Raw genomic sequence first — 14,831 nt, forward strand, 5'->3', positions numbered from 1 at the left:
CTGTAATTTCAAATTAAATACAAGCCTTAACTCAATTATACCTTATTTACTTAAGTCCCTTATTGCTGAAGGGAAAGACTATTGAAGGTATACCTCTTACTTTAGTATTCCTTGGGCTTTGAAGGCAGACAGAACCTCAATTTGATTTACACATGTTCTGCTTAATGACTACTTGAGACCAAATTTTCTCACCTGTAAATGGCAACACAGTGTAAGTGCCTTCCTTTCGACCTGTTGGAACAATTACATGAGATCACTTACGTAAGACACCTATCAAAGTTCATTGTTCTCTCAACCCCAACTTCATCCCCCACTGTGGATGACTCCCCTACCCAGTCCCAAAATCCTTACTTTACCACAGTTTCTTGAGAAAGTATCTTCAAGGTGTGGTTTCTGGAGTGGTAGGGGTAGGCAGTAGCAAGTAGAAAAGTAAAAGGGTGAGAAACCCCTGTCCTTTGATATGATATTCAAGCTACATGTTCAGACATCCTTTAATCATGCCATTCCATACTCAGAAACCCTCATGATCTACCCAATTGTTATACTTTATATAAATTCCTATCCTTAACCATCATAGTTTACATAATGCCGTCTCACTTCTTCTATTTCAAATTATTGCCCATGCTTTCTATTACAGAAACCCTACCCTCACAAATACAGTAGGCCCAGTTCCACTTTTATGTCTTCAATTGTGGAGCTTGCCTACACCTAGACGGTTTTCCCTAGTCACCTTTATTTGTCACCACTCTATCCATCTTTCAGCAACAAATTCAATTTCTGCATCTATCTCTATATTTTTTCCATTCACCAGGCATCACATATCACTTCTTCAAACTCCTATTCTATTACAGTTAGTACCATATGATTTAATACTATTATTGCTCACTGATTGTTTCAAATGTTACTTTTTTCCTTTTCACTTCTCAACCTAAGTAACCTACTTTTTGCCCTTGAGACAACCAATTTAAGGCCACTAATGACCTAATTTACAAATCTATCACCAAATCTGGGCAAGCTAATTTTATCCATCCATTAAAATTGACACTATTGAAAAATGACTTGAAAAGATGGCGTCTTTCTTTTTGTGACTTTCTTCTCCTCCAGTTAGTCATGATTTATCTCCTTTCCTCTTCAGTCTGTGTGATAGATTTCTCATGCTTTGTCTACCCTATTATTGTTGCTAGTTTACCTTGGCTCTCTTGCCTCTGCTCTGTATGTTCCCTCTGGGGATCTCCCTATTTTAGGAGTTGGTTTACCATATCCTTACTATCTCCAGCCCAAATCTCTTCTCTGTGCTTCAGGCCTCAGTTCCTGGATCCCTCACAAGTATCTCAAACTCAACAGGTACAGAACTGACTCATTTTCCCACATCAATCTCTTCCTCCACTCCCTACTTTGGGTGGTGGCACCATCCTCAGCTTAGTCATTCAGCCTAGAGACCTGGGCATCAACCTCCCCTCTTCCCATTCTTTTACCAACCACATGAAATTCATCACCAAAACTTATTAAGTTTACTTAGTAAATGTTTTATGAGTTATTTTCTCAGTTCTTACCCTTATTGCTACTACGTGTGTTATTTCAATGACCTCTCTGAAATGAAAATCAGATCTTCACATCCTAGTTTAGAACTCTTCAAATTTTTCTCATTGCCAAAAAGATAAAATCCAAGTTCCTTAGACCCCCACCTCTCTAGAATTTCTTGCCACACTCACACATGCCCCCTATATTTACAGCCCTGACCATGCCATGCACTTCACTTCTCCAGGCTGTTCCCTTGGATTGGAATACCTTCCTCCTATTCACCCTACAGGATTCTATTTAAACGTTGCCTTTTCTGCACTTTCTCAGACTCCAACAAGAAACAAAGTTCATCATTTCAGCACTCTGTTTCTCCCCTAGAGCCTCCAGAAAGAAACAGAGCTTGACAACAGGTGAGACTCCTGTAACATAGAAAAACTTACATAGTAGATATTCAATAAATACCTGCTTTTGGACATAAGAGGTTCAATTCAATCTGATGAGTTGCATGGGAGTTTGAAAGCATACACGGTACAGCCTCCCAGCTTAAGGCATGGAAATCTGTCATCAATAAGAGCTATTTGTTATCAAGTATACCACATGTTCAAGAAAAAAAGGCAGCACAGCTGCTCTCAGCAGGCAATTTCAGTGTTTTACCACCATATGATCAAGTAACCCCCATGTCCAACAGAGCTCTCACTTGCCATGGATTTAAGATTATTTTCTCATGACTATTTCCTTGTTGACAGAGTATAACTGGCCAACATCCCCCTCCTAAATGTCCTACAAATTCTCACAGACAGGAATCAAATTTGCCCTTAGTTAAGCTCACCAGAGTTTAACTTTTCCTCAAATGACTTTTCAATTTCTATGACCATTTTTATTTCCCTTCTTTGGACTACTTTTTAAAAGATTAACATGAGATGCAATATATTTGGTCAGTGCTAAGGTTAGACTAGAATTAGAAAAAGTATTCTTCACTCTCAATCTTCTTGTAATGACAAAACCATGCAACTTCAAAAACTAATATGTTATGTGAAATTTCTCAGATTAGGTAAATATTTGTTCAGCAATACTTCTTCTTAGCTGCTTTCAATCTATTTGGACCAAAGCCTATAACATTCACACTGTTTTGTAAAATCTTTGTCCAGAGGAATTGAAAGGGAGAGAGAGAGAAGTCAGAGAGAGAAAGAGATGAGAAAATGTATTTATAATGGAAAGACCTATTTTTATAAAAGTATATATCTTTCCTAGAGATGTCTATAAAGATGTTTCTCTACCTGTATAAGGGCCAGCCTTCCCCTACCAAGGATTTGACTTTTATGCTTCCTTTTAAATCATAGACAGCGTTTCAAAAAATCAATATGCTTTAGTAATAATTCATAATTCTCTCTGTACTGCCTTTGTTGGCCAGTTGGAGCAGTCATATCTTGCTCGCTGGGAAAAGCATTCAGCAACAAAACAGGAATCACAAATCACAAGTACAGAGTTCTCAGAAGCCTGTTCATTCTGCTGGGCAGTGTCCCAGTGTGAGCCAGGCATATCCAATAATTTTGAAACAAGCAAAATCAGCGTCTTCCATGGAAAAAACAATTTGACACTTTGTCTAATGTTCTTGTTGTACCCTTAGTGTAGAACAGTCCTGGGTCTTAAAGAACCGTGCCATCTTCATTGATTTAAGCCTATGGAGGCCAATCTGTGGTCCTTGTCCCCAGGAAGACCAAAGAGAGTCCCTTCAATTCATATGCATGCTAAACGTTTTTTGTAGAATGAACGAACAAAATATTTTTTAGAAATATGTATTTGTAATAGTTAATTTTATAAGTCGACTTGGCTAGACTGTAATACCCAGTTATTTAATCAACACTAATCTAGGTGTTGTGAAGGTATTTTTTAGATATGGTCAACATCTACAATAAGTTGACTTTAAGTGAAGGAGACCATCCTCCATAATGTGGGTGGGCCACATCTGACCAGATGAAAATCTTTAAGAGCAAAACTGAGATTCCCTGACGACAGAGAAATTCTGCCTCAAGACTGCAACATCGGCTCCTCTTCAAGAGTTTCCAGCTGCCAGCCTGCCCCCTCAAATTTTAGACTTACCAGCCTGCATAATAATGTAAGCCATACATGGCATAACTACTGGTTTAGTTTCTCTGGAAAGCTCTGATACAATACTATTTTTCCAAGTGTGTACATATAATTGGGATTTAAATATGTAAATTGATTTCAAATATATTCCTATGTAGTAATATTTGTCATTATATATTTTCACAAATAATAAATACTAAAATAAATATAATAAAATCTGCAAAACTTTTTGACATTAATCAAGGGTTCTTATGCTAAGAAAATTTGGGAACATTTAGAAAGTGATGACTACTGAGTTTGGAGACTACATTTTACCAGCTCTACAGTAGAACAGAACCTGTGTATGACTTTGACTATGAAAGGCAGAAAAAGTGATACCCTGAGGTTCAGAGTTTAAAATCACAGGCTGCTTTTAGGCAACTGTTGGCGGGTGGGGGGGGGGGGGGGATGGGATATGAGCTACCTTCAGAAACTTTTCCTTACGCTAGCCCTTATCACAGGATAGCAATTATCTGTATCCCCTCCACGAGGCCCCACGAGGGCAAGGCCTACAATCCCCACTCATAACAGGCATAGTAATAGCTACACCTTGAGCACATCCTATGTGGCATGCCTCTTTATAAAGTACCTCACATACACAGGTTATTCTCAAAATCCTGTAAGATAGGAGTTATTTGAAACACTTCTTTTACATGTGAAAAAAACTGGACCTTGGAGAAGTAATTGCCCAAAGTGACTTTAGTTTGATGTTGATTACCTAGCACTCATCAAAGTACTTTATACATTGTAGGTGCCCACTAAATATTTGCTGAATGAAGTAACACAGATGCTCCAAAGAGAACTGAATTCAACTCGTGATATTTAACAGACAAGGAAACTGAGGCCAAGACAGGCTAAGTGACTTGTTCCACAAAGCACAGAAGGTTAATGGCACCAGAAGCCAGTTCTCTTGACTATTAGGCCAGGATATCATAGAGTCAATGTTTCTGTTCCTAACAGCTACAGCTTTCCAGGTCCTTTGCAGGGTCAAAATATTCCTGTAACAACTAACCAAATGTCATGTGTGGGCTTTGCCAGAGAGTGGGAAAAACTGGCTGCTAATCCCTCTCTCTCATCCCCCCAAACCATCCCTACCCAGGACCAATGCAGTCCTCAAGAAAAGATCACTGATGATTTCAGTCTTCTCTTGATGAAAAATCACAAGTGTAAAAACCCTCTCCTAACCCATCCAGCTAGTAGGTTATCTATTTGAGCTTAGAAATCCTGCTTAGATGTACAAGGATGTGCAATGTTTGTGTAAGACATGTATAACTTCCCCCAAAGAACCAGGGAAGACACCAAAAGTTCTGAATGTTCCCCAGCCAGTGGTTCTAAGACAGGATGTTACATCTCTTAGCCTTTTAAATTCCTACCAGGGACTATTTTTAGAAGTATTAACTGAGAAAGCTAATTTTTTGGTGAAAGAAACTTTTAAAAAAATTAAAAGAGAAAGGGTGCAAGTTTTAAGGTTCAGAGGTGAATTAAAGATATGTGGTAGTGATGGCATTTAGCTGAATATGTAGTTTCGAAACCAAAACCAAACATCTTAAATGTGTATATTATAAAGTGTGTACTAGAATGAGAGCTTCAAGTTCATGGTAAAAAACAAAAAACAAAAAACGTGGAGTTGGAAAAAAAAAATAAGATTCCAAACTTTCAGAAATCCTAGAATTAAGAAATATCCTGGCCACTGGAACTCCTGAGTTTTCCCAAGTATAAATTAACTATTCATGTGTCTTTGAGAGATCTCTTAGCTGTGACCTGAATGAAGCCATTGGAGGAGCCCAACAATCGATGGGCAATTATCTGTAATAAAGATAAACAAGCTTCACTTTCCCAGGGTTAGAAAGGAAGGAGCTATAAGATTCTTCCCTTCCAAGCTCTGATTTTTGGCCTGTAGAGGTCATCTTTGTCTAGGTAGAAATGTGAGCCTACAAAATTATGCTTCCTTGGATAATCAAATACATTAAGCTTTACCTCCTGAAATCCTTTAGGATAACTGGAAATGCTTAACTGAATCCTTAACCCACCATTTTTAAAAGCAATTTATTTGTTAACCATATTTCAGCCCCAGTGGTCTTTGAATTCTTCCACTATTTCAAGCATCCTTCTGCGAGGTTTTTGGAATTTGTTTCTTTCACTTGAATAGTTTCTTCTTACCCTTCAGATCCACATAAATGTACTCTTAGGAGTGGATTTCTCCGATCACACTATCTAAATTAGTTCTTTTCACCTGTTATTCTCTCTTACAAACATGTTTGTTTTCTTCACAGTTCTTATCTCAATTTGTAATTTTGGGGTTTGCTTCTTTATTTATATTTCCTTTTGTAGAGAGTAAAGTCACTGAAGTCAGGAATACACACACACACACACACACACATATACTCTTCTAGGACCTAGCAAAGTATCTAGTATCTAGTATATAATGGGTGCTCAATAAATATGGATCAAATGAATGTTCTAGCTCAGAAATATAAATATGCAAAAGTAAAAACTGTACATTTATGTTTGATCTGCACTCTTGTGAGCCTGATATATGTCTGAAGTCTGTTTTTTCCTTGTGCTTCTCTATGGACAGCTAATAAGTTTGGGGCATTTTACCTAGAATTTTTTTAGAAGACACGGCATAATTTTGCTTTTCAGTTTAGCTTATAATTCAGCACTACAGAGAGTTAAAAATTCTTGACAGACCTTACAAGTTAAAAAGGACCAGGATACCCTTTACTGACCGTGTAGTCATATGGCACTTACTTAACTTACTTAAATTGCTCAAGTCAATTATTTCAGTTTCCTTCTCTGTTAAAGATAATAATAGTACCTTCCTGATTAAAAGAGTATTTCCAGGATGAAAATAAGAAGGAATATAGAATTCTTAGTATCATACCTCACACTTAATAAAAACTCAAAAAATGATAGCCATTACTCTGATAATTTAAACTGACAACAACTATGTAGTCAGAAGGAATCCGGAAGCAACACATTTACATGCTTTTCTTTCTCTAGACGATATTCAAACAACTCTTAAAATACTGAATATAGCAAAAGACATAATAGTATTTTCAAAGAAATTCCATGTGAATTACAAGAAGATATCTTATTCCCACTTTTCAGAACACATATGGCAAATTTTAATGCCTTGGCTCTTTCTGACCTTTGAGGCCTCCCATATGGTGTCTTGTGTGCTTTAAGAAAGCCCTGGAGGACATTTTCAAAAGCTAGTGAGTCTCTAATAGTAAATACAGATTTGTATGCAGTAATCAATTTGTTAATAACCAAGATCTTAGAACTATCGCATCAGCTCTACCGAGCGACCCTCTTGCAGTCTCCCTTCTACAAGCTCACATTTCTTCATCAGGTGAAGTTGTGATGTACAGTTTATTGCTCCTATTTTAGATCTTTTCTCTCTTTCAAAGTCAGTGAAATGCTTTTTCAGATAATGCAGTCTTCCATCAATACCTCAGGAGTGACTGAAACCTACAAGCCAGCTAATTATATCCCCTTCCAAACTCAACTTCAAACCTTTCAGCGTTCTTCTGAATGTTTTAAACTTACTTCTTTCAGTGGTACTTTATGACCTCCATCAGCAAATGCTACTGATGTGGTCTCAAAACAGTAGGAAATGAGCCCTATTTGTCAAGAACGAGTGTTCTATCCAGATATCACATTAGCAAGTTTTAAAAATTCCATTTGCAAGTAGAAAGTCCTGTTGGTGAGATGTTTATAAGAGGATATTTTTACCCATACACAATTAAATTGAAAAATGAGAAATGCAAAGATTGTTTTTCCATATCTAAAGTATAGAAAAGGAAGGCACTGCTCTCAGTAAAGTCAACCTTGGGTACGGTAAATTCAGTTCCATATGTAAAAAGTATATAAGATATAGCATGTAAGAATATATAACAAAACTAGAGGAAATGTTGCCTATTAAAAGCACAATCTTTAAAAATGTACCTTATAAGTAAAGGGTAACACAGGAAAACTAAGAACAAATTGATGTTATCATTTAGAACATAACCACTGTGTCTTCTCTTTTCTCCTTTGTTTAATCAATAGACCAGTTTGAAAACTACAGGTTCATTTCTACTGTCATCTTTACATCAACCATGGAAGATGTGGGGGTCAGAGATCTTTGGACCCTTCACTTACTTTGCCCTGACCCACTCTAATCCCTAATGGGCAATGGGTATATTAGCACAATAAAGCATAGGCTGTTCTTAGGAAGGAAAAAATATTATCAAGACAGATAGGGGCTTGGTTGTCTTGTAAATAAATAAGATTTTGAAATTTTGGAGCAAATAGGGTTTTAGAGCCTTGGTCTCAAGGAATAAATAGAACTTGGCCTGGGGCACAAAGAGCTGAGGCCAAACAGAGGTAGTAGCCTGAAGGGAGTAGAAAAGAAAGGAAGAGACTTTCAGGTTCCCTTTAGCAAATAAATGCTTGTGTGCTGAACTCTGGGAACTGAGTGTGTCTGTAATTACGAATAATTACTGGGTTATTTCTGGTTAAAAGCTGAGCTCACCGAACCCTTCCAGTCATTGTAGGATATAGGCCAAGGTTTACAAAATTGTTGGTGAATTGTCATGTAAATGCAACCAATATGTAGAGCCAGACTCAGGCTTAAATGTAATACTTTTTTGGCCAAGGGTTCTATAGGCTTTGCCTGAATACTCCAGATGATTCATAGAATGGTTCACTGTAACTGTATCAAATAACTCTGAAACTAATATTTTCAGTAACTAAAATAGGGCATAATAGCAACCGAATGTTTTTTTTTGTTTTTTTGTTTTTTTTTTGTGGTATGCGGGCCTCCCTCTGCTGCGGCCTCTCCCATTGCGGAGCACAGGCTGCGGACGCGCAGGCCCAGCGGCCATGGCTCACGGGCCCAGCCGCTCCGCGGCATGTGGGATCCTCCCAGACCGGGGCGCGAACCCGGTTCCCCTGCATCGGCAGGCGGACGCGCAACCACTGCGCCACCAGGGAAGCCCCGAATATTTTTATTTAATGGTTTCTATTCCTCTAATCAACCCATCTCTCCTAGATGTAAACCCACTGAGTGACTGTTACAACAGCATAATTGAATGGTTAGAAAAAAAAAAAAAAATCAGCTTCTATCAACAGGGCTAGGTAGATATAGTCATAATCTAAGACCAAAGACTTTGTCATATTCACCATTAATTGAGATAAATAACAGATACCAAATATATAGAGAAATCAAATATACAGAGGGTAAAGATATATAAGACTAAGCTAGAACAGCTGCTTAAACTGATCAACTTTATTACATATTTCCATTTTCTTTTATTTATATGGACTAGACTTAGTGTATAATTGCCTCTCTTTTGATTAAAAAGAGTTTATAACGTTGAGAAAATTTAAGAATTACAAGTATTTGGTTCTTCAAACTGAGTCTCCTATTATCTATTTTCCTTAGGATGGCATTTTCCCATTTCTGAACATTACTGCTGCTGTAGGCCATTCAATAAAAATATTATTTCTTCCCTATAAATGTCTGTTCTGATTTACTTTTATATTGCTTCTTTAACCCCGATTTAGTTTTATCCTACAGCACTGTTTTGAACTGAAAAGGATAACTTAACTTGGAATTATACCTATAAGAAGTACTGATGTGAAGATGTCACAGTTTTAAACCAAGTGCAGCAATGATTAAAATAAAAGAGTAAAAAGAAAAGAGTTAGTGTTACTGAAAAATATTCCTTTCAAACATCTAACCCGGGCTTCCCTGGCGGCGCAGTGGTTGACAGTCCGCCTGCCGATGCAGGGGACATGGGTTCGTGCCCCGGTCCGGGAAGATCCCACATGCCGCGGAGCGGCTGTGCCCGTGAGCCATGGCCCTGAGCCTGCGCGTCCGGAGCCTGTGCTCCGCAACGGGAGAGGCTGCGACAGTGAGAGGCCCGCGTACCCCCCAAAAAAAAAAACAAACATCTAACCCTTAATGGATACTATTCTCTAAGTATGAGAGTAAATTGTATGCTTCAGCATAGTCATCAGTATAGAAATAACCTTTGAGTATTGACATATTATTAAAATAGTATACTATAATAAATGGAACAGGTTTGTGACCACAACACTTGTGGTTATTTTAATTACCAAAGTATTCTGTAAAAACAGTTGCATGATTTCTTTCCAGAACAAAGGCATGGGCTGAAATGTCCTAGCCAGCAAGAAAAGGTAACAGTCAGCTGAGGGATGACCTTCAAGCACAGACTGACCTTCAAGCACCCTTCAGAGGTAAGCAACAGTTCTCCTGCTACAGAAGAAGAGGCAAAGTGAGCAGAAGTGAATAGAATAAATGGAATAACTGGATCAGAAAAGCTGTTCTTTTCTTATGAGTCTATCCCAACCACTATCACTTAGGGGAACCATGAGGAAACACTGGGAATTGCCCAAATCTTCAACATTTAAATATCAAGGGAATCTTTCCCTTTCCTACATTCCCCAAAGAAGTTTACATTGCTGCCAGAGATCCCAGGGCAAACTATCACCACCCAAACTTTGCCAAAAAGCAAGAATTCACATCAAAAAATAAACGGCTGTCGTTTTTCCAGCAAATCAAACTTCATGAGTTAGAGATTATTCAATCAGGGATAGGTGAGGACACATACCAGAAAGCTTGAAATTCTCACCCGAAATAATGATGAATGTGATACCTTAATATAGAAAATAATATATTATTTGGATGACTATTGGCCTACAAAACAATGTGCCTGCTGTCTTTTCCTGACAGTATATATGAGAAGCTAGTGATTCCCAGTACAATGAGGATTATTAAATGTAGACCCTTGTATACAACCCTCCCATAGAAGTTTAGAGGAATGACCTCCAGCCTAGGGATTTGCATCATCCTTCTTCCTCCAAAATCTACAATTTAAATTTTCACCCCCCCAGCACCATCTCAGGTCAAAGTTCCTCAAGAAGTAGAAAACACAGAAAGGATAATGGATGGAGAAAGTAAATTGAGGTTCTGACTAGAGGGAATTTCTAAAGTTCAATATCTATAATCCAACTGTAGCAAATGCAATTTAATATGTTTTAAGTTTAATAACAGAGCAGCTCCTCTATAAGTCACAAAGTTGGCATCTGAAAAACGGCTGATAAGGAGACTAGGCTGTAATGAATTTCATCACTACTAAGTTACTTGTAAATGTTTTTCATTTAGTATTTTGCATGGTGTGATGAAATCTGTTTCTTACACTTTTGTCTGGCAATGTAAAACTACCTCTGAATTCTCTCATGTGTTCTAAGAATGTGAAAAACGACTTGTAAATGTTTGCAGGTATTCTTCAAGCCTCCATCTTCACTTTTGGAAATCTCCAAATGAAATGTGCAAAAAGAAGGAAGTACTTTGAAAGTGATATAGACCTGTGTGAGGCATAACATTCAGACTTCTAATAGTATCAGGGAAGTAAATGCTTAGGAGCTGGAGAGAAAAGCACCAGAATATAAGAGATAAACACAACGAAAGGCATGACCGCTATCAAACACAAACTTTGCTCATTTCCGAACTTTGCCTAAAGATCACCTTGCACCCAATAAAGTGAGGGTTTTGTATGAATATCTTTCATTCACTGCAAATTTCAGCCCATTGCCTATTATGATTTCTAACCCTATCTGTTAATTTGTCTCTTTTATCAATTTAATAAGTCTTGTGAACCAGTCTCTAAACAGGCTTTTTGTGAATTGAGAATTCAATCATCACTTACTATGTTGTTCCTATTATAAATTATGGTTCAGATTTTTTTAAAAAGCCTTTAGAATACATTATTTAAAAGTCAAGGAAATAGGGAGAGGAGCAAATGGGGATTTACTCTTTAATGGATATAGAGCTTCATTTTGCAGGATGTAAAGAGTTCTGCAGATGGATGGTGGTGATGGCTGCATGATATGATTATACTCAATATAACTGAATTGTACACTTAAAAATGGTTAAGATGATAAATTTACTATATGTGTTTGAAGACAAGGGAAAAATTTGAAAATAAAGTCAGGGCTAACTGTTTCAGTATTTCTTTATAAATAAAATAATTTGTACCTAATTATAGTCAAAGGGAAATCTCTGATGTTTACTTTCTTTGTTATGTCTGAAATTATAAAAGACCCCAAAAGTATATTAGATATGAACTACAAAAATTATTTTTAAAAAAGATCTGAAGTTACAAAAAAGAATCAAAGGATCATCATACATATTGCAGGTAATTTACCAATTTGGCAACACCAGTCTTCATCAACTAAGATTTCCTTTGTTTGCATCTGTTTGCTCAAAATGAAAATACAATCTTCTTAACTCCCTGGTTAGAACCCAGAATAGTTAAGGTCTTATATCTACCACTTAATCTGCATCTTAATTATACCATTAAATACTATCTCAGTGCATACAGAAATCAGCTTTGCCTTCTTTATCTCTTTTCATTCAAAGGTTTCAATTTAAAATTTTAAAAATTCCTTTTCAAGAAAAGTCTAATAAGTGGCCAATAAAAGCCAGGGTCTTGGATTACAGATTAATTTTCTAAAATTTGTCTTTTTTCTTTTGGTTTATAAAGTTATTTATTAGAGGATTAATCATTCCATTCCCAAAGGAGATTTTACAAATGAGTTTTCAGTATTCTTTATAAAAAATTATTATAACTTCTCTATAGCTCCTAGAAGACAGGGAGCATTTAATGTCTCCATCACATAGAATACTAGAAGTGGATGGAGAAACTGGGATGTTTAAAGCAGAATTAAAAGATCAAGTTCACAGCATGTTGGATTGTAGGTAGAAGAAACTGGTGTTGTCACCCTCTGGCTTTGGACCTTGGCCCACATAACTGGAATTTGACCCCCCCCAAAACAGTTCTTCCTTTTCCACATTACTTCTTAGAGGAAGCCTTCTGCTTTGGGGTGCATGCCCCTCTTAAACATTACAATAACACTCTTTATAGCCCCTCTGTGGCAATCAGCTTATTTATTGTAATTATCTACTTGTTTGTCTCTCTTCCACTAAACTGTGAACAGAAATTGATTCTACATTCTTCTCTATGTTAGTTTCATGTTCTAGCATATTGTTTAACATGTCAGGATTAAATACACAAGAATGAAAAAAAAACATATAGGTCATTGTTCTAAGCCTTTTACATTTATTAAAGTCTCAAATCAATCCTTTGATGTAGGTACCATTATTATCCCATTTTATAGGTGAGGAAGCTGATGTACATACAAGTTAGGTGAGTAGCATACATTCACAGAGATAGTAAGTAGCTCTGGCATATAACCATCATGCTAACCTGAATAAACAGAATAATGAGAGCTAAAAGGCACCCCAAGAGATGAAGGGCCATATGGAAAGGAAAACTATTCCATGCCTCCCCCATGCTTTATATTAAATGGGTAAAGTACTTTTATTCATGAATAAAATTCTAAGGGATTTGGATTATCACCATGCTACCAGAATTAACCGGCTTATATTCTGATACCAATCCTTCTAAACTACTTAAAGACAAGTTTATACAGGATGGAATCATACTATATGTATTCTTAAATAATCTGCTTTTGTTTCTTAACATATTATTGTACATATCTTTCCACAACAATAGATGGGAAATCTTCAACATCAATTTTAATAGTTGCCTCATAAATTTTTCTTTAAATGCATTGGTTCGGCATCACCTGTGTGTACACCCTACTAGGGCAGCACAGAGATGTGAAATCTTGATGTTATTCTGAAAAATGGAGATGTTGGATGAATGAGTGAAAGCTGAGGTATGGGAATGCCATTAACAGGAAATTAGCAAGAGACAAACAGAAGGAAGTTAAAGGCTATGATTGCCCCCCAACAATCAAGCAAGATGTGGTGACTCTGGCAGTAGATACAAAGGAGGGAGGTATAAGAATGTGGATGTAATACTTTTATGGCTAGGTTCACAAGTGTACCCTCATTAACCAGTTTCGCTAGAAATTCCAATTAAACATAAAAGAGCCAAATGGCTTTTAGAACAACTTTGAGGAAACTTGTCACTGGTTAAATAAAGTTGGTCATTTAGATACATGAGGCAAAAAAAACCTTTGTAACTTTTGTTTCCTTCTCAGAATGGTTGTGTTTGGGTTTAGAAATGGCACCAAAAATGTCCTGGCATTCAGACTCACGTGTTGAAGAGCCTAGATCATGGATGCTTCACTACAGCTAAAAGTATGAGTAGCAGAAGGGATGACTGCCAAAATTTCAACAAGTTCATAGTGCATGTGTTTGTATATTTGAACATCTTGGGCATTAATGGATCAGTAGCTAAAGACACATCTTGACAGGGAGCAAGAAGGAAAGATTCAGAGAACATTCACAAAGCGACTCACACTTTCCTGTGACACCACACTAATGGCACTTAAACTGTACATAAAACACTTTTACAAGTAGGTCTCTTTCCAAGAAAATGAAAAGACATGCTTAATCTGTAGGCAAATAAAATTTCCTGGGGTGAGGTCTCAGACGATTGGTTTCAAAGTTTCATTCTTTTTCAATTATGGTATTCTGTTTTAAAGAGGCACATGAAATGCTTCCATTTACCCCATGGCCACCTTAAAACCTTATTTTAATTCCCATATGGCCTTGATATGATTCTTTGGAAAGAGACATTCCTCCATTTTCATGAAATCCGGCCATGAAAAGGAGCTCAAGCCTCATGAAGGAGAGAATTCTTGGATCACTAACTAAGAAAGTAGCCATAGCACAGATGGATGTCAACCCAGCTATATGGCAAGAAGTAGCCAACGTCCTAAATTTAAGAGGTGCCTGATTTGGTTGACAGCCTCTTCAAGATCTATGGTAGGGAATGAGAGAAATGAGGTCATTATATTGCATAGAATATCTCACACCTTTCCTCTCTTCTTCAATACCACCCTCTCTACTTCACTCCTAACTCTAACTACACTGAGGAAATAAGGGAAATAAAATTAGAGGACAGCCACCATAAAGGTTAACAACCCCCCTGCATCCACAGTCCATCAAATAGACTGTTTTGATTTCTAAGGGATAGATCCTTCCACTTACACACTGATCCCAAACCTCTCCTCATCCTTAAGGATTTTGCTCCTGCAATATTCCCCATTCTTTCCTCAACACCTTTTCTCTCCCTACAGGATCACTCCTATTTTTATGAGAGGCAGTGCACTATACTCTAAATGACACGGGCTCT

This window comes from Physeter macrocephalus, chromosome 1 (genome assembly GCF_002837175.3).
Source record: "Physeter macrocephalus isolate SW-GA chromosome 1, ASM283717v5, whole genome shotgun sequence".
Taxonomy (NCBI): Eukaryota; Metazoa; Chordata; class Mammalia; order Artiodactyla; family Physeteridae; genus Physeter; species Physeter macrocephalus.